We start from the raw sequence: 24,973 nt of genomic DNA, 5'->3' as shown, positions 1-24,973 counted from the left end.
TTAAATAAGTAATCATTTAATTACTCCTGCAACTTCTCCACAAAAAGCCTCCATCCTGACTTTTTAAACCCTTCTGGAATGCATACCATCTTCCTCGTCTTCTCTGAAGCATTATGTCACCATTATAAACCAACCCTTTTTATTATTTCTTAGTTCAGCTATAAACATCTTCCTCTCAATCTTCAAATGGCCCTTCTATCCGTTCTCTTTTTTTCCATGCAATGCTCCCTCCATAAAAGCCTTTCACCCAGATCACTGCGTCCCTGAAGAGAAAAATGGTGGTTTTTTTTTTCTCCTCCCTGATCTTCAGGCAGACCTGGCCTTGTTTCTACACTCCTCAAAAACGAACTTCTTTGCCTCGAAAGCCAGGTCCCTTCTCCATCTTGCAACTGGCCTATGGTTTGCAGCCTCCTTCTCCATCCCTTTTTCTAGCTACTGCTTTTTGGAAGGAGTTATAAAATGATCAATAGGATCAGTAACCAATGGACAGGCAAGGAACTTTAATCAAAGAACTCTTATGCAGCCTTCTTTCAAAGATATTTTTTAATTTGACCATAACAATCATTAGAAGTAAGCATTTAATAATTCTCTTCATTCCTTTTGATTTGCATTATGATTAATTTGTGCATTAACAATTATGAAAAATCTTTAACAGACGTCAAAAATACCAGTTGCAATTAGAATTCATCAAGGGTCAGCCTTCGACCCATATTTGTTTGTCATAATTGTGGATTAATTGACTAAGCATGTGTAGGAGGAGGTTCCATTGTGTATCTTGTTTTTGATCATAGTATTGATTGATGAAATAAAAACTATGGAGAGATGCTTTCATCATCAAATGATTTCACACAAGTTTTATTGGAGACTAATTCAAGATTATGAGAGATGGCAATCTTTTGTATATGTGCCCACCCACATTCCAATATGTGTAGGAAGACTGGGGATACTATTATAGGAAGCTTGAATGATGTAGAAATGGCAGGAAAAAAGTTAAATATGACAGCTTCGAGACTGTTCTATATATATAAGAGAGAGAGAGAGAGAGAGAGAGAGAGAGCAGAGGTTCTCAAAACCTAAGCAGCTAACTTTGGAGATCACTATAAGTCTATAACGAATATTGAAGCCAACTTAGATCCAAGTTGTGCAATATGGTGGCCAATTCCAGACAGATCTGTATTACCAATGAATCTTATCTGCACCAAGCAAAAAAGAAATAAATAGCCATTAGGCCCATTACCCCACCAATCAAAAGATCAAAGCATATATGAAAAAACTTAAGCTAAAGAACTCAAACAAAGAAGGTTCTTAATCCATAAAAAATAAGGGGTAATTAGCTCCACAGTATTAATTGTTAGTCACACCAGCCAAAAACCTGAACTGTACTAGTCATATCTTTTTGTTATTCATCTATCTCCATATTATTTTCTCATTCTTTGTGATGGAGTAGGAGGGGTCTTAAAAACCTTGACAGTAATTGATTTTCTTCATGACTTATTGCATAACTAGGGGAAAGGGCTCCCACTCAGGTGCTTTACAGTAAATCTAAATAAGCCAGGAATATCCCAATTGGGAAGCTGCTTGGGGGCCTAACACCCTTTTGTCATAGGAAAGATTTAAAAACCCATGTCACATTTCCAGAATAAGCCTTTTTGATAACTCTTTAACTTAAAAGGTTTCAACTTCACAATACCAGTCATGAAAAATAACAACAAAATTTTGCCTTTGGCTGATCTTAAACCAGATCAAACCCCCTTCTTTCTGTGAATGTGAATAAGTAATTTCTTCTCATATGCAGAGCAACTCTTCTTTGGTAAAGAAAAGATTATCATCTTATGATTTGTCTGGGATAAGTCCATTTTATATTTCAGTTTGGAGATGTAGTAGCTTGACATGGTTATGTTTAACCACCAAAGTTTGTATAAAGCTGGATGTCTCCTACAATTTCTGAAATGAAACTAAATGGAACCACATTTAACAAAGATAACCAATAAGTATGACTTTGAGAACAACAAAGATAACCACAAGCAAGAATCCTTCCAAGTCTAGTTAGCACCAAAAATGAAAAATGGGAAATTAAGCCTATAATCACACCTTTGACAGAACAGTGATGTAACTATCAAAGATGCTATATTCTAAGAAAACTTTCAATGAGGTATAGTTATAAGGATCATAAGCAAAGTTTGCCAAATGAGCAACTATTCTCTCCTTTGACTTTCTAAAAGAAAGATCCCTAAATCAAAAAACGAACAAACATCAATCCACCAAGTACAATACTAACAGTCCTACCCGGTAGACTGACCTGCCTAGTTTCTGTTGGTTTTAGTTCAGCCAATCCAATTAGGGGGTGCAAGAAAGGTACCCAAATTGAAACTTTTACACTGTTGCAAGTTAGGGCTTTTAGGTCAGGCCCACTCTAATTTTACCAAATTATCAACCTGAGCCCACCCAAGTTGTACTTAAGTTTAGTCAGATCCCTATTTTTAAGGGTTTCTTCAATTTTTAAGCATCTGGTAATTCAATTTTTTTCGTAGGTCTTGATTTAGAAGTCAAATTGTCTTCATAAATTCATGTCAAACTTGTAATATATCAACAAAATAAAAGACTATTTGTGGACGATTTTATACAAGTTTTTCTTATCTCTGAAGTTGTTTCATCTATGTGTGAGTTGGAAAGTGTTTAAAAGTTTTACTCATCTTATGTGAAATCTGCTTCTTTGAGACATTCAATAAAGATAAGAAAAACAGAAAAAAAAATAGAAGAGTAAAAGATTGTAAATCTCAATGCTGCATACCTTCATTATTTGTGTTCTGAAACTCACTAACCAACTCCTACAAAAAAGAGATAGAATAGGAGTAAACAAAGTAGTTAGCATTAAATGACAGTAAACACAATAGCTTAGTTGTTTTCTAGAGATTTTTACTGTTGATCTTATACGTGAGAACCAAAGACAACTAAGGCATAGCTTGGTAAACTCATGAAATACATTAAAAGAGTTAATACTGGCCAGTGTCAGTTTTAGGGGACGAATGTCACCATCACTGCAAAATTTCAGATTACTTATGACAGAAATTGGAAACAAATTCAAGGACCGACTCACCAAATTATATATGGACTGTTCTGCTTGACTGTGACTAACTCACCGAAATAGGAAATACCTGCAGAGAATGAGAGAAGTATGAATTCAGTGAAGTAACTAATATTCATTATGGATCTCATGGGCTAAAGTTTTGACCAGACGAGTAATTATAGCCATCACATCAATTGCATTATCTTTGATGAGAATCAAAATTTATTGGGACTTCGTTTTTCATTTATGAAGTCACCTTTCGTAGGGCTTAACCTATCAATTGCATACACACACAAACACATATAGATATAGGTATATGAAGGTTCTAGGATAAATGATTTGAACTGCCAGCAAATTCTTTATCAGAAAAAACAAGACTAGTAGAAATTGGAAAAGATCTTTGGCCCAAAACATGCCGCTGAGAAAAAATTGAGACTTATAAAGGCAGCCCGAACATCTCTTGCATGCTCAAGAATATAGTTGTTATCCCTGATCAAATAGAGAGTTTGATTCTTCAGTAACATTATGTGAATAGATCCTAGATATCATAGAATTAAAATTGATATCATATAGATCATATAGTATGTCCAGTTGTTCTTGTTGGCGACTGATGTAATTGGCTTTTAGAATCAAAGATTTTGCTAGATATCTATTGATAAAAATATCAAAGGTTACATTATTACCTTCTGTTCATGTTCTAAAACTTTGCCAAATGGGAACTAGTAAGGCTGCCTAGTTAAGGGATGAAAAGTGCATTCTTTACATTTCATAAATAGTGCTGAGAGGTATGCATAGGATGAGAAATGCAGATCTGGATCTTTGATGGTAATATTCTGACTTTGCAAATTAACACAAATCCAGGGATCTAGGAAGCATAGGCTTCTTTTTTTCTTTCTTCTCCAGGCATGTAACTCGTTTTATTTTATTCCTTTTCTTGTAGAGATGAATCAGTTTATATATTTCTAGTTGGTTAGATTGCATGTTGAACTGAACTACATTCATAATTTTCAGCTACTATCACATGCAGGTGCACAATCATTTTATGCCTTTTCATTGGGTATTAGGTGTATTGTTTCTCTCAGTCTACCTCAACTTGATTATAGAAATGAATCCAGGTTTGGGGATTGATGAAGTTGAAGGAAAGGAAATGTATTTGGAGATTTGGTAGGAATTAGACACTTCAATACTGCTCTTTTAGGGAAATGGATTTGGAGATTTGGTATGGAAAGGGACAATTGGTGGAGGAAGTTAGTTGCAGCCAAATATAATACAGATAGAGGAAATTGGGTTACCACCTCTTCTTTCATGTCTTTGGGTTGCTCAGTTTGGAAGAAAATTATGGAAATCTTTCCTATTTTCAGCAAAGGACTGAGTCCTAAGCTGGGAAAAGGTGATAGGCTAGCTTTTTGGAACGACCCTTGAAGTGGCAGCTCTACTCTCTCAATTCTGTTCCCGCAGCTATTCCTTATAGCTGAGTCTCAAGAAGCAACTATATCTGAATGCTATGAATTGATTGACAACTCAGTGGTATGGTGTCCTATGTCTAGAAGAAATTTTCAGGACTGGGAGATTGAGAAGTTTTCGGAGCTACTTGAGCTGCTAGCCCTTCATCAGCTGAACATGCAATCTGAGGATAGCTGGACTTGGAACTGGAGTTCAGGTGGCCAGTTCTCAGTCAAATCCTTTGCCCATTACTTATCTGATAACACCCTGGAAGACATGTCTGCTTCTATAATCTGGAACCTGATCTCTCCTTCAAAGATTAATGCTTCGGTTTGGGCTTCAACTCTAGAAAGGTGCTTAACCAAGGTCCATCTCTCAAAAAGAGGGCTTCAGCTTCAAGATTTGCTATGTGTGCTTTGCGGCCAAGATTTGGAGGATAGTAATCACCTTTTTCTTCACTGTCCTATCTCGGTTAAGATCTGGAATAACTACTTTTCTGCCCTGGATCTTGACTGGGTCATGCCTAGGTCTGTAAAGGAGCTGCTGAGATGTTGGGAGCTGCAAGGTCTGTCAAAGCTAGCAAAATGTCTGTGGAGGTCCATTCCAGCGGCTGTAATCAGCACTACTGGGGCAGAAAGAAATAAAAAACTTTTCAAAATCTGTCCATAGAACCAGAAGATATGATTGCATTTACATTTGGAAAATTGCTTTCTTGGATCTCAGCTGTAAAGGGGTTTTGGGTCTCTCATCTGGGGGCTAGATTGTCCTTTGATAATCTGTGGAATTTGTAATGTTGTATGACCTGTTTGAGCTTTCCCCAAAGTCTTTTTGGGGGGATCCTCTTGTACTATTATCTCATCTTTAACGAAATTACCTTACCTTTACTCAAAAAAAATTATAACAGTAATTTCCAAAGACTAATTGGTCTTAAGTAAAAAAAAAAAAAAGTTCAGGATTTTTATCTTTATGAATAAGAGTCACAAAAAGTGTAAAACTTAACTATGGTTAGGTTGAGGCACAAGGCGCACCAACACATGCCTATGCACACCAGCCATTGCCTTTTTAAATGGGTTGTGCCTCAGTGTAGGCATGGCACACTGCATGAAATGTACCTTGCTTGTGCACCTAAATGTGCCTTTTAAATCATTGAATGGCTCCCAACTAAGTTCCATCCCAGGCATCCATTTCAACATTCTAAATAAAACCCTTGATCATAATGGTCACTCAAAGCCAAACTCACAAAAACTCTCTTTCATTCTCAAAGCACTCAAAATTATATCTCCACCAAAAGGAAAGGAATCGAAGATGAAGAAGAAGATAAAACCGAAGCAAAAAAAAAAAAGGTTTATCAGGAGGATCCCCAGTGGAATCGGGCTCTCCATCAGCACTCTCAAAGCACTCCAAAATATAACTCATAGTGGATTAAAAATTATGGATGAAATTTCCTGTTCAGTTACTACCATAAATCTATTCCAATCAATTTGTAAATAGAACAAGCAAACAACAAATAATAAACTATAAAGCATTCAAAGTGAACATGAGAATTAACTGATTCAACTACTTATTTCAGCAGGTAAAATCCTTGTTAAATTTCACAATACTCTCTAATTGGAATTGACAACCATAGTTTCTTCTCTCTAACTCCTGAAGCGCAATTATATGTCACCAATAAACCTAGAAAATCACCTTAGATGATATTGTCATTACCAGTGACTAGGAGGCAATGATTCAGAGGCTGAAGTGGTTTCTTGCTTCTTAGTTTGATTTAGAAGATCAGGGTCCTCTAGAGTACTTCCTTGGGATTGAAGTTGCTCACTCAAAGAAAGGAATTTTCATTTTCCAAAGGAAATATATCCTAGAAATCCTACAAGAAGAAGGCAAGCTTGGGTGTAAACCAGCTGACAGTCCCATTGAGCTCAATCACAATTTGGTTTATGGTGAAGGGAGATAGTTACTGAAATGAGATGGTGACTAAGACTTATTGGTGCCTGTTTTATTTATCTATGAGGTGTTCTTAATCAACATGTGCATACTCCAAAAACTGCACATGTTGAGGTAGAAAAAAAGGGTTCTAAAGTATTTGAAGAAGCACCCAACGAGGGGCACATGTTGAGACTCTAGATAGGGTTCTAAAGTATTTGAATACTTGAAGATTGAAGCTTATACAGATGCAGATTGGATCAACTCTATATGTGATAGAAGATCAACCTCTAAGTATTGTACTTTTGTTGGAAGCCTGGTCAAGCGCTGATACTAAGTACCAATCTATTGCACATGGAGTCGTTAACAGTCCTAAATGTTAAAGTGCTTGGCTTGATGTGTTCCATCAGTCTTAAGGCTTTTGGCGTATTGGTCAAAGCACAAAACATTTGTTATTAGAGCCTACCACCATGTTTCATGTTTGAATCACAAAGAGGGTTACCTTGGAGAAGGGATACCTAGAGCCAAGTGAAAGCTACCACGGAAAGGGCTACCACCATTAGTGTCTTTTTTATTGGTTCTTTCTTGTTATGTTTTCTTATTGGGCCTTTTCTTTATAGGCCTTTAGCTCTTGTTTATGTTTACTAAGTATAGTGCTGATGTGGATGCCTACTTAAAGACAATCTTGTAAATTATGTAACTTAAGTAAGTTTACTAAAAGATTAGTGGGGGAAAGAGGAGATTATCGAACTCCTCCTTTCTTTGTCCTTTCTTCTCCAATCTTCTTCTTCTTGCTGTCTCCTTCTTCTTCCTTACTTTCTTTTGCTTTAATCTAAAATATTCTGCTAATTTTATTGGTTTGAATCACATCTTGGTATCAGAGCGGGTCTCCCTTCCGTTTTTCCCTTTTTTTCTTTTTTTTCCCATACACTTTTCTTCTAATCAAAAGGTGTATGGAGAGATAAATTGCTGATTATTCAGAGATCTTGTTTGCCTAGTTGGTAGAGGGTTTGGAGAGTCAGAATCTAACCAAAGATTGCCAAGAAAGTGGGTGCAGATTTTTTCCCAAAACCCTAGCCGACTAGAGAATTTCCAGTTACGAGTTGAAGAGGCTGTTTGGATGTGGCGCTCGAGGCTTGGAGGGTTCCTTTTTATCTCCAAAAGTGGGCAGCTACTGTTGGAAGTGGTTTGGATAGCTCTGGTTTTAGCAGCTACCTCTTCTCTCTTTCTCCTCAAAGGCCAGGTATAGTGAAACCCTAGTTTTGGGACTTTTGAGTGCTTGACTGGCCTTAGTTAGGTTTATAAAGGTTGAAAACATTGTTTTTTTATTTTCGTTTGATTGATAGAGCAATCTGGAAGTGAGGCTAAGTAAATCCCGATGCCAGGGGTTGGTCCCGTAGATTCCATTTTGATAGGAGTGACTTCACTTAAACTTGACAGAACAAATTACCTTGCTTGGGCACAAACTATTAAGATCCATGTCTGTAGTAGAGGTAAACTAGGGTTCCTAACGAGGGTGATGACGGATGGGACTGATCCTACATATGAGAAATGGATGCAGGATAACTACACAGTTATTGGGTGGTTGGTAAATTCTATGCAGCCCCACATAAGTCAACACTATCTATAGATGACTTCAACTAAGGAGATTTGGGATAGTGTGACAAAGACATACTCTCAGAAATTAAATGTTGCAAGGGCCTACAAACTGAGGAATGATGTGAAAATTTTAAAACAAGGGGAGAATAATGTGGTTGTCTACTATTCGATGTTGAAGTCACAATCACTATGGCAGGAGATAGATGTTATGGAAGCATTTGTATGGGAAAGCACCAAAGATGCAGAAACTTCCAAGAAATTTGTTGAAAGAAACAGGGTGTTTGGGTTCCTTACAGGACTCAATCCTGAATTTGATATTACAAGGCAGAATATCTTGGCCAAGGATGAAGTGTCACTTGCTCAGGCCTACTCTTTGGTGAGCAATGAAGAGAGCAGGCAACAGGTACAACTACAAACCCTACCTCCTCCAAAACATTTTGCACATGCTGGAATAAAACCATAGGGGCTAAATGAAAAAAAAAAGAGGTGATATGTGAATACTGCAAGAAGCCAAAACATACTAAGGATTCTTGTTGGAAGCTTCACCCAGATCTTCTTCTTGAGAGGTTTTGAAACAACAACTTTAAGAAGGGTGGTCAGTCAGGAAAGCCCAAGAATGCAAATGTTGCTATAGTATCTGAATGTGAAGAAAAATCTGTTGTGGAACAACTGGCAGCAGTAAAGGCAGAATTTGAGAGATATGGGAAGTTGATAAACCACTTGGAGTCTATTGTTGCATTTTCCTCCTTAGGCACCCCCTCTACATCCGCTTTTGTCCATCCAGGTATTCGTGCTTCTGCAAATCATGCTACAGCCTCAGGTAATCGTAGAATTCCTTGGATCATAGATTCTAGTGCATCAGACCATATGACTAGCATACCCAACCTTTTTTGTTCATACCAGTTCCTCTTGGGTAGAGAGAAGATTTCTCCTGTCGATGGGTCTTTGCTCCCATCTCTAGCAAGGGGAATATTAAAGCCTCTAACTCACTTGTATTATCCTCTGTCCTTCATGTTCCCAAACTTAGCACTAACCTTTTATCTGTTGGTAGTTTAACAAAATCAATGAGCTGGAGCATAACCTTCTTTCCTACCTATTGTGTTTTTTAGGACTTGAAGTTTTATAGGATGATTGGGAGTGGCCATAAGGTGAATGGGATATTCTTGCTAGATGTCTCTGATCAAAGTCCTGGATTACTTAGTGGAGTAGCTTTGGAGTCTGTTTTATCAGAGTCGGTTAATAGAGTCATGATATGTCATTTCAGATTTGATCATTTGTCTTTTTCAGCTTTGTTCATTTGTTTCCAGAAATATTTAAGGGAATATCCCTATCGAGTCTTTATTGTGATTCATGTGAACTTGCAAAACATTGTAGACAATATTTTTCAGTGATCTTTTTCAGTGAGTAATAAAAGATTTGTTTCTCATTTCCATATTGTGCACTCTAATGTGTGGGGTCCATATTATTTACTTGCTATGGGGGGTTACAAATATTTCATTCTTTTCATTGGTGATTTCTCTTGTTACACTTGGATCTACCTTATAAAATCTCAGGATGAAGTACCAAATATTGTACAAAAATTTCATGAACTTATACTTACCTAGTTTAACACTCAGATCAAAATATTCCGATCTGATAATGCAAAGGAATATTTTGAGAAGAGTCTTTCCTCCTACTTTGATACCTTTGGAGTTATTCATCAAAGTTCCAGTTCCTACACTCCTCAACAAAATGAGTGGCGGAAAGGAAGAACAAACATGTGGTTGAGGTTGCGAGGAGCCTCCTTTTTGTTTCCCATGTTCTTGTTCAGTTTTGGGGTGATGCTGTCCTTACATCTACATACTTGATAAATTGAATGCCTTCTCGAGTTTTGGGGTTTAAAACTCCCTTTAGCTTACTTTTCCCAAATGATGATCTCTTCTCTCTTCCTCTCAGGGTGTTTGGGTGTACTTGCTATGTTCATGTTCACAGTCATCAAAGACATAAGTTTGAGCCTAAAGCACACAAATGTGTCTTTTTGGGATATGCCTCCACATAGAAGGGGTATTGTTGTTTTGATCCGATTCATGGCACTTGCTTTGTTTCTAGAGATGTCACATTTGCAGAGTTTGTTCCTTTCTTTGGTACTTCTCTTGAGGGGGAGCATTCAAAGGAGTTGTTTGCCTTGTCACCATATGTTCCTCTTCCAATTCCCATTGAATCTTTTATAGAGTCTCCTATAGTCGAGTCATCTATCCCTGCTCCCCCTCATCCTCCTACTCATCCCCCTACTTTTCCTTCCCATCCTATTATCTAGAGGTGGTACTAGAGACAAAGACTCAGAGACATGCAAGTTGTTTTCATGCCTTCAAATGTGTCTCATGCTCCTCCCATCATTATTGAGGTAACAGGTCAGCCCTCTTCTACCACTTCGGATACCCTCCCTAACCTTGATCTCCCTATTTCCCTTCGCAAAGGCAAACAGAAATGTACAGCTCATTGCATTTCCAAACAACTATCCTACAACCTTCTTTCCCTTCCTACTACTCCTTCCTTGCCTCTGTTTCCACACATGTGACTCCCAAATCTGTCCCAAATGCCTTGTCCAAATTGGAATGAAGGGATGCTATGATGACTGAGCCAAATGCTTTGCATAAGAACAATACCTGGGAAGTTGTGGATTTGCCTGAGGGAAAGGAACCAGTTGGTTGTAAGTGGGTGTTCAGTATTAAGTATCACTCTGATGGTACTATTGACTACTTAGAAACTTTTGCCCCAGTAGCCAAAATGACTTCAATTAAAGTTTTGCTAACTTAAGCTACTACTTTTGATTGGCCTCTTCATCAACTTGATGTAAAGAATGCTTTTTTGAATGGGGACCTACATGAAGAGGTCTATATGTCTTTACCTCCAGAAGTGTATGGGAAGGAAATGCAAGGAAAGGTCTATAAACTGAAGAAGTCTCTTTATGGCCTCAAGCAATCTCCTAGAGCCTAGTTTGGCAGATTTCGGGCTGCTCTTGTTGCTTTTGGGTACACACAGACTCAGTCGGAACATACTTTGTTTGTTAAGAGGAGAGATTCCTTAGTGACCCTTCTGAGTGTCTATGTTGATGATATTGTGGTTACTGGTAATGATACTCAGGAAGTTGTTCATCTCAAGAGTTTTCTTAACACTGAGTTTGAAATTAAAGACTTGAAAGAATCAGATATTTCTTGGGAATTGAAGTTGCCAGATCTAAGGATATTATCTTCATTTCTCAGTGGAAGTATGTTATGGGCCCGGGAATAGGATCTCGTCACGGGTCAGTCCACGGGGAAAAGCTCCTGTTTTCCCTTGTTCCTCCCCTTCCTAGCTGAACCTATCTTGGCGTCCTAGAGGGTGATTTGTCCAAGAGATCACCGAACTCTCCTTTTACTCTCTTTCTTGACTGGAAATTTGATATCTCATTCAATAATGGTGTCTCCTTAAATAGGAGATTACAAGAGTCCTAATCTAAGGAGTCTCCTTGCTGAATAGGGAGACTTCCAACTCTATCTTGATAAGATAAGTTAATCCTAATCTGATAAGATAAGATAATCTAATCAACAATATCTTATCTTACTAAGGATAAGATAAGCTAATCCTAATCTGATAAGCTACTAACAAGATAAGATAAGAGCAATAGAATAAGATAAGAACAATAAGATAAGAACAATAAGATAAGGACAAGCAAGATGATCTAATCTAATCTAGATAAGGTTGTTGTTGCCGAACTGGGTAGGATGAGAATCATTGAATCACTACTGCTGCTAGCAGTGGGTCAGGTGCCTGTTGCTGTTAGTGGCGACGGTACGTCTTCCCGAGGAATGAGTCCATAACATTACTCCCCTCCTGGACTACGAGCTTGTCCTCAAGCTCGAACTCTGGATATGTGGCGTGGAACTCTACCAATGGGAGACATGTGGCTTCAGCTGATGGTAAATTACACCATTCTACCAAGACTTCAACAGCAGCACCAACAAAAAGCTTGGCTGACTGATGGGGAAGCTCAGTACCAGTATCATTAGGAAACAAGTTGCATAAGATGTTGTTCTAAGGTCCTTCTTGAGAGCCATCAATCCCAACACATACAACATTCAACTTCAATAAGTATTCAAACCTCAGAGTAACCGGTTTTGCAGGCTTGAGATTTGAAACCTCATCATCATGTATATGAAGGATGATTTTAAGAGGATGAGATCGACAGATTCCTTATTGGTCAAGGTTCTCTTTTCCAGTAACCTTCTTTGGCCGCTTTCTCCTTCTTTGACCCTCCTCTTCCTCATCAGGCGCATCATCCTCCAACTTATTTATTTCTATATTTGTAGAAACACTATTGTCCTTAATTGCTTGCTGGTGGGCAAAGGCTTGAGCATCCTTCATGCTTCCTATAATTTCCAATTCAATACTCTTCTCAAATGCCTCCTTCTGAGCCAGCAATTGTGAGTAAATCACATAGAGTGGAGGTGGCAGTAATTCTGCTAAATTATGCTGCTTTAATTTCTTTGTATGCAGAACCCCTAGTTGGTGTTGGACAAGCAAGGATGCTTTCTTCAGAGATTTCAGGAGACTTGAAAGGAACTTCTTTCGGTGTGCAATGGTCTCCATAAGGCTTTTCTTGTGTTGCTCCAGTTTCTCAAGAAGTTTGCAGAGTTCTTTTCACCGGAAAAGCTCAAAATTAAGCCGCCTTAGCATCAGGTCATGTGCACTGTCTTTTGATAGTACAGATCCTTTAGTATCTTGAGGGGCTGAACTAAAAAACTCCTCCTCAGGCACAAGTTCAATATCCGGATACTTTGACTTGAAATCTTTGCGCACCTTTATGGCTTTCACCAAATGAATTTTCTCATACATCAAATTGTGGAGCTGCAATGTAGTGAAATCTACTGGTGCCTTAGCACTTTCTGTTTCTGCTTTAACACGATCCTCTTCTAGCAATATAGAACGATTTACCTTATCCTGATCATCTGTCCGTTGATTCCAAAAAAACTGCTTGCAGTGATATAGCCAGCCTAAGGGGTCTCCGTTGCCATTGTACGACGGGGATTCCAGCCTGCTGTACTTGGGGATGATTGCGGCTATCAGGGCGACGACCTGCTGTTCGTCGGACGACTCCGTCAAGTCTGGTCAGCAGCTGTTTGTGGTTACAGCCCCTTCTGGATTCCTCTCCTTGTTAGAGAAATACAATTCCAGCAAGCGTCGCAGCTCCCGAACATCGTCTTTGACCTCATGAACCTTCACGCTGGTTTCCACGAGCCTATGCTCCAGTTCGTGGACCCTGGATAATAGCTGTTCCAGATCTCCCATGACGGTTGGCTCTGATACCAAGTTGTTATGGGCCCGGGAATAGGATCTCGTCACGGGTCGGTCCACGGGGAAAAGCTCTTGTTTTCCCTTGTTCCTCCCCTTCCTAGCTGAACCTATCTTGGCGTCTTAGAGGGTGATTTGTCCAAGAGATCACCGAACTCTCCTTTTACTCTCTTTCTTGATTGGAAATTTGATATCTCATTCAATAATGGTGTCTGCTTAAATAGGAGATTACAAGAGTCCTAGTCCTAGGGAGTCTCCTTGCTGAATAGGGAGACTTCCAACTCTATCTTGATAAGATAAGATAAGTTAATCCTAAACTGATACGATAAGATAAATTAATCCTAATCTGATAAGATAAGATAATCTAATCAACAATATCTTATCTTACTAAGGATAAGATAAGCTAATCCTAATCTGATAAGCTACTAACAAGATAAGATAAGAGCAATAGAATAAGATAAGGACAAGCAAGATGATCTAATCTAATCTAGATAAGGTTGTTGTTGCCGAACTGGGTAGGATGAGAATCATTGAATCACTGCTGCTACTGGCGGTGGGTCAGGTGCCTATTGTTGCCAGTGGCGACGGTACGTCTTCCCGAGGAATGCGTCCATAACAAAGTATGTTCTTGATCTCCTTGTAGAGACTGGCAAACTAGGGGCTCGACCTGCTTCTACTCTTATAGACCTAAATCATAAGTTGCCAGCTACTAAAGGTGAACTGTTGCCTGATAAGGGAGTGTTCCAGAGACTGGTCGGGAAGTTATTATACCTTTGCATGACTCGGCCAGATATTTCCTATGCAGTTAGTGTAATTAGCCAGTTTTTGCATTCTCCTAGAGATACACGTTTAGCAGCTGCTGAGAGAGTTCTGTGTTATCTAAAAGGGACTCCAGGGAAAGGTATCTTGTTTGCTAAGCATGGACACATGAAGTTGGAAGCATACACTGATGCTGACTGGGCCGGATGTATTGATGATAGGAGGTCCACTTCAGGTTACTATGCTATGGTAGCAGGGAACATTGTATCATGGAGGAGTAAGAAGTAGTCTGTAGTGGCAAGATCCTTAGTTGAAGCGGAGTATAGGGCAATGGCACATGGAGCTTCTGAACTTTTATGGTTGAGATCGCTTTTAGATGAATTGGGTATAAACTGTGAGAAGCCAATGATGTTATATTGTGACAACCAAGCTGCTATCAATATTGCACATAATCCTGTTCAACATGACAGAACTAAGCACATTGAAGTTGACTACCATTTTATATGAGAGAAAGTTGCATCAAGACAAGTTTGTCTACCATTTGTTGCTTCTGGAGAACATTTGGCTAATGTTTTGACAAAAAGTGTTCCTAAAGGAAAGCTGGTTCACTATATAAGCAAGCTGGGCATGATGGATATCTATGCTCAGCTTGAGAGGGAGTGTAGAGAGACTGGGCCAAATGGGCCCTAGCCCATTAGTGTCTTTCTTATTAGTTCTTTCTTCTTATGCTTTCTTATTGAGCCTTTTCTTTATAGGCCTTTAGCTCTTGTTTATGTTTTCTAAGTATAGTGCTGATGTGGGTGCCTACCTAAGGGCAACCTTGTAAATTATGTAACTTAAGTAAGTTTATTAAAAGATTAGTGGGGGAAAGAGGAGATTATTGAACTCCTCCTTTCTTTCTCCTTTCTTCTCCAATCTTCCTTCTTCTTCTTCTTGTTTCCTTCTTCTTCATTACTTTCTTTTGCTTTAATCTAAAATATTCTGCTAATTTTATTGGTTTGAATCACATCGCTGCTAGAGGGAAAGGGCTACCTGCCATCAGAGTGTGAGTTGTTGTAAAGAGGGCTACTTGCCACTAGAGTGAGACATGCCCCGAGTGAAGTTGCCGAGACGTTGACTACAAAAGTGTGGTGGCATGTTATAGTCCTAAGTGTTAAAGTGCTTGGCTTGACGCATTCCATCAGTCTTAAGGCTTTTAGTGTATTGGTCGAGCATGCAATAGAGTTATTGCATTGTTATGGGTGAATTACTCTAGGAACTAGGTCATTCAATGACATGTCCTAAGACCTTATATTACGATAATAAAGCAACCATCAACATTGCTCTCAACTTAGTTTTGCATGACAGGACAACATATTGAAGTAGACAACCATTTTATCAAGGAAAAGTAAAAGTTGGGTGATATTTGTATCCCTTATGTTAGTTCTTTGAATTAGTTGGCTGACATTCTTACTGAAGGAGTATCTACTCCCCGACACAATGGAAGTTATAAGAAGTTGGGAATGATTGACATTTTGACCCAGGAGTATTGTTTATGTAAGCTTATGTTTTTAGTGCCATGGGCAGACTTGTCTTCGTGCCCTCTTTTGTGGTCACCCTATTATAAATATTAAGAGGGGCTGCCACCAACTTTATCTTTTGATTCCAAATACTTGTTTTCTCTGTTCTTTCTCTCTTCTTCTCTTTTTGTAAAGATTCTACTTCTGAAAACAATTTGCATATACTAGTTTCTTCTTATTTGTAATGATCTGATCAACAACAAATTGATAGACGCCACCTTGAACTCTAGAAGACTTGAAGGCCTCAGTTGATAAGCAACGAATAGCTTGAAGCCTTTACCCAATCAAAACATAAGAGCAACGTAAAGGACTGATATTCAACTATTTATTCCATCCCTTTACTTTCTTTTTTCTTTTTTTAGCTTTTCTTCTTTCATGCCTTAGAGGCCCCACCTGTTAGGAACTGCCTAACTCAGGGACTCTTTCGAGGGAGCCTGCCTCCAGAATGAGAGAGAGAGAGAGAGAGAGAGAGAGAGAGAAGGAAGAGAGGTTGTATTCCCAATTCAATAATCCCATTCGATTATAGCCTGTTGTTATTTATACACTGCTGTTATACAGCTGTTACAGTTCTGTTGTACCAGCCTCTCCACTTGTCAGTCCACTTGTCTAGTTTGTTACAATCTTTGATCTAGTGGTTGGTTGTTAGTTACAATCTTTAAAGGCTGTCGTGGCCTTTTCTTGTACACTTGTATTTCTTTAGTTTGTGTCCCAACAGTCCCTCCCCCCTTAAATTCGACCTTGCCCTCAATGTCAAGATGTGGGAATCTGTTTTGTAACTCCAAGTAAGGTTCCCAAGTTGCATCCTCAATTGGGAGGCCTGACCATACCACCAAGGCTTCTGGTTCGATGTGATTCCCTTTGCGTATCCTCCTAAAATCTGTTATCTGAGTGGGCTCAGTTTGAACTTGGCCCTCTTCCGAGAATGATGGGAGGGTGGTTGTTGTTATTGCTCCTGTTTTTTGGTCATTTCTTTAATAGGGATACATGGAATACAGAGTGTAATTTTGATGTTGCTGGGAGGTCTAGCCTGTATGCCACTGATCCGATGCGCTCCACAATCCGAAATGGGCCGAAGTACCTCGGGCTCAGTTTGTTCCACCGGTGGCCTGCTACTGAAACCTGCTTGTATGATTGTAATTTAAGGAAGACTTGCTCCCCGACTTGGTACTGGGCAGGCCTATGTCTTTTGTTGTAGGAGTCTGCCATCCATTGTTGGGCTCGCTGGAGGTGGGATTTGAGATCTTGTAACACCCTATCTCGTTGGAGGAGTTGGTCTTCTACTACGGCTACTGCTGTAGACCCCTTCTCATAGGGAAGTAGGGGAGGTGGGTCCCGACCATATAGAGCCTAGAAGGGAGTAATTCTAGCTGCACTGTGATATGTGGTATTGTACCACCATTCTACCCAATGAAGCCACTTGAGCTACTGGCGGGGCCTTTCCCCTGCATAGCACCTTAGATAGGTTTCCAAACTCCAGTTGACCACTTCAGTCTGTCCATCTGTTTGAGGGTGGTAGCTGGTAGATTTTAAGAGTTGAACTCCTTGTAGTCGAAAAAGTTTTGCCCAGAATTGATTCATAAAGATAGGGTCACGGTCGGAGACAATAGAGTTGGAGGTACCATGCAGTCGTGCCACCTCCTTAGTAAAAATTTCAGCAACCATGGAGGCTGTGAAGGGGTGGGGCAGAGGGAGAAAATGGCCGTATTTGCTGAATCTATCAACTGCTACGAGTGGCGGACTTGCCATAGGAAAGGGGGAGTCCCGTTATAAAGTCCATGGATATATCTGCCCATACTTGTGTCGGGATTGGGAGTGGTTGTAGCAGTCCCGCTGGAGACTGGGTATCTACCTTATTTTTCTGGCAAATGACGCATTCGACTATGAATTTTTGGACCGAACTTCTCATGCCTTTCCAATGGAGTTGGGTGGCTAGTTTCTTGTAAGTGCGTAGGATCCCTAAGTGCCTCCTGCTGGGGATGAGTGGAACAATTCCAGAAGCTGTTGAATATGGGTTGAATCCTGTGGTATCACCATTTGGCGTTTATATAGTAGCAAGTTGTTTTCCACTGTGTACCCTGGGTGGCTAGTAGGGTCTTCTTGGATCTCTGCACGCAGCTTGCACAGTTGTGGGTGCCTTTCAGCTTCCTCCCTTAGATGTCCCATGATGGAACATGTAGGGCCCATGAGAAGTAATGGGAACAGTTGTGGCTGGCGTGACAATGCATCTGCCACCTTGTTAGCGTGCCCGGCCTTGTATTTAATGACATAATCGTAGCCAAGTAATTTGGCTATCCATCGCTGCTGTTCCGGGGAGAGTACGGACTGTTCCAACAGAAATTTCAGGCTCTGGTGGTCAGTTCATATGATGAATCTCCTTCCCAGGAGGTAGTGACGCCATCTCTGAACTGCAAGAACAATTGCTATCAATTCGTGTTCATATACTGATTGGGCCCATTTTTGTGCGGTCATTGCCTTGCTGAAAAATGCTAATGGTCTTTCTTCTTGCATGAGGACTGCACCCACTCCTTGGCTTGATGCATCACATTCAATGATGAAGTCCTTTGAGAAGTCGGGAAGTGCGAGCGTTAGTGGGGAGGAGACAGTTGTCTTGAGTGTCTCGAAGGCCTGTTGGGCCTCCTTAGTCCAACAGAACCCATCTTTCTTAAGCAAACTGGTCAAGGGGGCAGCAATCAGTCCATACCCTCTAATGAATCGCCGGTAGTATCCTGTTAATCCCAAGAAGCCTTGTAACTCCTTAACATTTTGAGGTCGGGGCCAATTTGTCATGCTTGAGATCTTTTCCGAGTCTACAGCTACCTTGCCGTTCTCGACCACGTGCCCCAAATAATGTACTTGTGTTTGTCCAAATGCGCACTTTGACTCCTTTGCAAGGAGCTTATGAGTTCTTAACAATTCCAAGGTGATTTGTAGATGTATTAGGTGTTAGTCCCATGTAGCGCTATATACAAGTATGTCATCAAAAAATATAAGTATAAATTTGCACAAATGGGGTCAAAATATGTCATTCATAAGGGCTTGGAATGTAGTTGGTGCATTGGTCAGCCCAAACGGCACAACCAGGAATTCATAATGCCCTTCGTGTGTACGAAAGGCAGTCTTGTGGATGTCTCCTTCATGGACCCGAATTTGATGATATCCTGATCTCAAGTCTAGTTTAGAGAATATGGTGGCCCTGCCAAGTTCATCCAGTAGTTCATCGATTACTAGTATCGGAAACCGATCCTTCACAGTGATACTGTTCAGGGCCCTATAGTCTATGCAAAACCGCCACGTCCCATCCTTCTTTTTCACAAGTAATACTGGCGAGGAAAATGGGCTTTGGCTGGGTTATATGATTTTTCTATCAAGCATCTCTTACACTTGCCTCTCAATTTCCAGTTTCTGAAAATAGGGGTAACGATAGGGCCTTACATTTGTAGGTGCAGCCCCAGGCAGCAAGGGGATGTGATGGTCATGGGCACGCTTTGGTGGTAATTCCTTAGGTTCTTGGAAGATCACTGAGAACTTCTAAAGGAGCTGCTGTAGTTGTGTGCAGCCCTCTTCGGATCTACTTTCTTGGGCTAGAATGGGGCCATTTCTGTTGGAGTCTATCTGCATTAAAACGATGTGGGTTGGGTCTGCTGCTTGTTTCCTTAGGGAGGCGAGGCTGATAGGTCCTGGGCCCTTAGATCGTTGCCCTTGAATATGTACCTGTGAGCTGCCCATTTGGAAATCCATGGTGAGGCGGGCCCAATCACCTATCATCGGCCCTAGTTGCCTTAACCATTGGACTCCGAGAACGACATATGCTCCACTAGTTTCCAGGGGGTGTAGATCCACCTCGAACTCATGTCCTTGTATCCTTATCTTTAATTCTGTGCACGTACTGTCGCATACCAGGTTGCTCCCATTAGCTACGTGCACCCGAAAGGCTACACATGGTTGGACTGGAACCCCTAGTTGCCTAACCAAGGTTTGGGTGATGAAATTGAGGGTGCTGCTACTGTCTATCAGAATCGATACATGGTGCCCCTGTATCAGTTCGGTTACTCGCATCGTTTGAGAAGAAGCAAGACCGGTCAAGGCTTGTAGGGATACTTCTGGGTATTCCTTTGTCCCTGGTACCCATTCTTGGTCATCCCTTGGCTCCTCAATGTCAGTTGATTGCTCGACATATTCAGTTTCAGGTTGTAGGAAGAAAACTTGCGGGACCTTACAGCGACGGCCTGGCCCAAACTTGTCTCCACATGCATAGCAAAGGCCTTTTTTCTCGTCGGGCTTGCATCTCAGCCCAGGTTAACCTCTTGGTTGAACCGGGGCCTGAACCAGAGCTGGCATCCTTGCCTGTGGTTCCTACTCCTGATCTGGGCTCTAGTTTACCCAAGATTCCAAGTTTTTGGTTGGTTACACCAGGTCTGATCGTAGCTCCTAGGGGTCGGCTGATCCTTCTTGCCCGGTTTATTTTGTCTTCATGTAATCGGGCTATTACTGCTGCTTCAAGAACGGTGGTGGGCTGCATGGCTTTTACCTCCAGCCACAATTCCTCCTTAAGTCCTCCAACAAAACTGCCGACAAGCGCGTTTTCTGGCCAGCCTTACACGCGCACTGCCAATCTTTCAAATGCCATCTGATAATCTTGGACGGAGCCAGTCTGTCGTAGCTTAGTGAGGCTTTCGTCATAATTCTCAAAGGCTGAGACCCCAAATTGCATGGTTAAGGCGTTGGTGAAGTCGGCCCATGTGGCCCTTGGGTGTCGTCGCCGGTACCATTGGTACCAGACGATCGCCTCTCCTTCCAGGTGTGCAGAGGCTAGTGGAACACGATCAGGGCCTTGTGTGTTGTGGTAATCGAAGTATCTTTCTGTTCACAGAAGCCAAGAAGTGGGATCTCCTCCCGTGAAGATGGGAAACTCGATTCTTGCAGTTCTTGATCCACTTCGATGACTGGTGTCAATGCATTCTTCTTGAATTTGCACAGGTGGTGCATGTGCGAGTCTTTCTAGCAAGGATGCAAAGCTTTCTTTGATTTATTTGACATCGGCTGATATTCTTTACATTTCTCCTTCCATGTAATCGACTCTGTTCTCCATTGCTGATGATCTTGTGCTTGGCATCTTGGCTTTGAATTGGCTCTGATACCAACTTGTTAGGAACTGCCTAACTCAGGGACTCTTTCGAGGGAGCCTGCCTCCAGAATGAGAGAGAGAGAGAGAGAGAGAGAGAGGTTGTATTCCCAATTCAATTATCCCATTCGATTATAGCCTGTTGTTATTTATACACTGCTGTTATACAGCTGTTACAGTTCTGTTGTACCAGCCTCTCCACTTGTCAGTTTGTTACAATCTTTGATCTAGTGGTTGGCTGTTAGTTACAATCTTTAAAGGCTGTCGTGGCCTTTTCTTGTACACTTGTATTTCTTTAGTTTGTGTCCCAACACCACCCCTTCCCCTTCTTCCTTTCCCCATTTTGAGTCTTTCTTTATAAGAGATGTCTCCTGTTTAAATTCTAGGGAGTGTTTCTAGAGTGTGAAAAATATCTTGGAAGTTTATTCTTGATACGTGGCAATTCAGTGTTGGCTGCAAGTGATCAATTATTGTTCCCTAAGTAAATTGTGCCAAGTAGTAGGAAGTGTTATTTATTCCTCATCATATTGGTAGAGACCTTTAAGATAATTATGCCAGTTTAAGTGTATCTAGTCAGCTGGATTTGCAAATCACCATAGTTAAACTACATGGAAATAACCATCTAGAATGGTCTTTATCTTTTTCCATAGTTTAGTAAAGAAACATGGACAAGTGAGAGGGGAAGAGAAATGAAACCAAAAGAGTTAGGAGAATACAATACGTGGCAATGCCCACTTTCTTATTTTATTGAGAGTACCAACTGTGTAGAAGAACAGATCTTTATTGACCAAAAAAGAATTGTGTAGAAGAACATAAATGCCCCTATGTCTAATAAACTAAGATTTACAACACTCTCCCTCAAGTGGGGTATATGTGTCATGCAAATCCAATTTACCACAAAGTCAACATCATGCAATTTAGTTATAGTCTTATAAAACGTCAGCCAATTGCTCCTTGGAGCTTACAAATGAAGGGAAAATTTTACCCTTTTCAATATTCTACTGAATGAAGTGTTAGCCTGCATTAAAAGGTTTAGTTTTGTCAAGCTAAATAGGTTTACAAGTAAAATTAATGACTACCTTGTCTCAACAAAGAGATATTGTTCTCAAAAGTGGAAACCTAACTAATTTAAAATTTTTTTCAGTCATTACACTTCAACCATCATGTATGCAGTTGAAAGTAGTAATAGAATTGAATGTTTTTTATTGCTATTTTTTCTTTCTTATGTTTCTAATAGTGCTGAAACTTTTGCAGTGTAGAAGATTGGTCTTAAAAGGAGTCAAGGAAATCAACACAGTGTTTATCAGAAAAGGGAACATCAACAACAATCCTCCTGATGTAGATGATAGTGGTTACCAGGGATAGCATGTAATAAATCAAAGAGTTAAAGAAATTGTTAGGTTAAAGAGCTTGAGGAAGGAATTACTATAAGGCAGCATAAGTTTGGATGATCAAGGAGGTGAACTTGTTCATGATGTTGGCATCTTTCAAAGATTACTAGGAAAATTAATCTACTTATCTCTTACTGGACCTAATTCTGCATATGTTATTGGAGTTGTTAGCCAATCCATGCACTCACCCAAGTCTAATTCCTAGTATGGACACGTTTATTGGGAAGAAGTATCGCCGCCGGCAGCAGCAGTAATTGGGTGTTCTCAATTCTCATCTTATCTAATTCCAGCTAGATAAAGTTCTATCTTATCTATTCAGCATTCTTATATTATCTGTTTTCAGTAGTAGGATTAGTAGGGAGTCTTATCTATTCAACATTCTTATCTTATCTGTTTCAGTAATAGGGATTAGTAGGGAGTCTTATCTATTCAGTGTTCTTATCTTATCTATTCAGTAGTATAGATTAGTAAGGAGTCTTCCTAAAAGTAGGACTCTTACCTCTTGTAATCTCCTATTTAAGGAGCTGATATTATTCAATAAAAGGCATCGAAATTCTCAGTCAAGACAGAGTAGAAGAGAGTTGGTGATCTCTTGAACAAATCACCATTAAGGCGCCAAGATAGGTTCCTCAAGAAAAGGGAGGAACAAGGGAAAACAGGAGGTTTTCCCCGTGGACCGACCCATGACAAGATCCTATTCGCGGACCTGTAAAAAAGGGGTTGTTAAAAAAGAATGGACAACATGAAAATAGAAGCTTACAAGGATATGAACTGGGCAGGTTCAATCATTAAAATCACAAGGAAATATACAATTCCATAAAATTTCCCAAGTCCAAGTAAGAACAAGATGGCAGTAGATAAAGAAGAATTGCTGATAGATGATGTTAAAATATCAAAAGTATTGTTCAAGGTCTTCAAAAGTATAAAATCAGAGCATGCAACGTCTATTGAGGATCCACAATCAAATTCAGAATCAAATGTAGTCAAGCCCCATATACTGAGGACAAAAAGATGACTTGAAGGATTCATCCAATTCTACAGTCAAAAACCATAAAAGAATAATAATAATTTTGAATATACAAAATCACATCTAAAATCTAATAATCATTAAAAACCAAAATGATATTGAAAATAAATACACCCATCGATTAATGTGTTTACAACAACCAACGGTATCTGAACATGAAAATCCAAATATAATAATTATACAACAAACCAGAAGGCCCAGAATTGAGGCAGCACCAAACTAAATGAAGGGATAAAGACTGAATATAATCTCTCAAAAACCAAAAACCCAACTGAAAAATCAGCCGTTATCATCTTGCAACCTAGTTCCAAATTTCCAATACACCACTATAAAAGAAAGTAGCTGGCACCTAGTTTCGATTTATCAATCGAAGTAACCGAAATTATAAGAAAAGCAAAGTGGAACTATGATAGCCCTTGAAATTTACAGCACCTCCACAGAAAAAAAATTGACAAATAGAACCCTTGCAATCCATGAATTAAAAGAATTTGAAAAACAAAAGGTAGGAAACAAAAACAATAATCGTTCCACCAGAAAAGCATCCTTAAACCGAACTACAGCCATATGCCAAACCTCCGGAAAATAAGTAGTAAGAACCGAAGGACAAGAAACCAATATTAAACTCACACACCAGAAGAGAAGGACGTCTATACGATACAGACCGAAGATATAAAATATAGGCAGACCAATGTAAAAGAAACAATATATTTTTCGTATCTCGAGAAGGGAAAAGTAAGGAAGATACCTAGTTTGTCGTTACACCAAATGGCTTAAAACTGAAAAACGAACCAGGATATTTTGCAACAGGAGGCAGGAGCTAGTTAAAAATAAGAGAGAACTCTTGGTAAATGTTACATACTTACATCTACATCCACGTTGCATCACTGTTTCTCCCGCTTATTTTTTTAACTCCACCCCTGTTAGTTCCACGTGAACTGTCCAGTATTAACAAAATCAAACTTAAAAAATTAAATAGAAAAAATGAAAAATGTAAGGATTCTCAGAATAGAGCAGAAGAACATGAACTGTTTGAAATAGATCTGAATCTACATTCTTAAAATCCAATTGAACATATTGAGAGAAAGAGTTAAACCTAAGATCTTCAATCGACACCAAGAGGTCCAACACTGACCATACCTCCAACAGTAAAAAGGAAAGAAGGAATCCGCCCCCACACGCACGCATACTACTGCCCGACTGAACACAAGGCTGCAGAGTTCTCTGTCAGCAACAGTTGTAGTTCGAGTCAACAGATGCAGCAGCAGCAGCAAACAAATTGATGGTGATGCTGCTGCTTTAGCAGCCTGCCTAGAAGATGGTGGTATGGCATTAGAGGAACGGGGGGGCGGTGGGTGAGAGACCACGTATATTGATCATTTCGTTATCGTCGGTCGATCCTCGTGTATTGCAGAGAGACGAAAATACGCAGAATAAAACTGCGCAAGTGATACTGTCCTACACAGAAAATATTCATATATGAATTTGATCTCGAAGGGAACCGAAAAGAGAGGTGATGGGACCGATTATCGTCTCTTTCTATTTTTATTATATTTTTTAATTTATTTATTATTTTCTTTTTAATTATTATAAATGAAAAATACAAAAACGAACATCATTACCTTTTAAAGAACTAAAGAAGGACAGCCTCACCATCCTTCCTTTTTACCTCCCCACGGGAATACTCTTATTACCGTCTTCCTTTTCCCACCCTTCGTTTCTTCCTTTCTTTTTCCCAGACCTGTAATACCATTAGTAAGGAAGAGGAGGGGAAGGAGC

General features: G+C 39.9%; 1 long non-coding RNA gene and 1 pseudogene across 25 annotated transcripts; both read right to left on the bottom strand.

Annotated features, from left to right (window-relative positions):
• Positions 1–826: 826 nt before the first annotated feature.
• LOC148872986 (uncharacterized) lies at positions 827–24,954 on the bottom strand. 25 transcript variants are annotated; one of them, XR_016108101.1, is made up of 7 exons: positions 24,817–24,954; positions 24,291–24,652; positions 24,061–24,132; positions 22,670–22,876; positions 3,098–3,155; positions 2,792–2,828; positions 827–1,193 (listed from the first exon to the last, which is right to left on the bottom strand). It is a non-coding gene; the product is annotated as an uncharacterized LOC148872986 (long non-coding RNA). The 25 variants fall into 25 exon arrangements; XR_016108099.1 differs by having other exon boundaries at positions 24,335–24,652; XR_016108100.1 differs by having other exon boundaries at positions 24,291–24,647.
• Positions 11,707–13,156, bottom strand: LOC148872987 (THO complex subunit 5B pseudogene; annotated as a pseudogene).
• Positions 24,955–24,973: the final 19 nt, after the last annotated feature.

Source organism: Nelumbo lutea, chromosome 2 (assembly GCF_056320005.1).
Source record: "Nelumbo lutea isolate HS-2025 chromosome 2, American lotus-T2T, whole genome shotgun sequence".
Taxonomy (NCBI): Eukaryota; Viridiplantae; Streptophyta; class Magnoliopsida; order Proteales; family Nelumbonaceae; genus Nelumbo; species Nelumbo lutea.
Note: the sequence above shows the minus strand (reverse complement) of the source record. Positions and strands in the feature narration are given on the sequence as shown.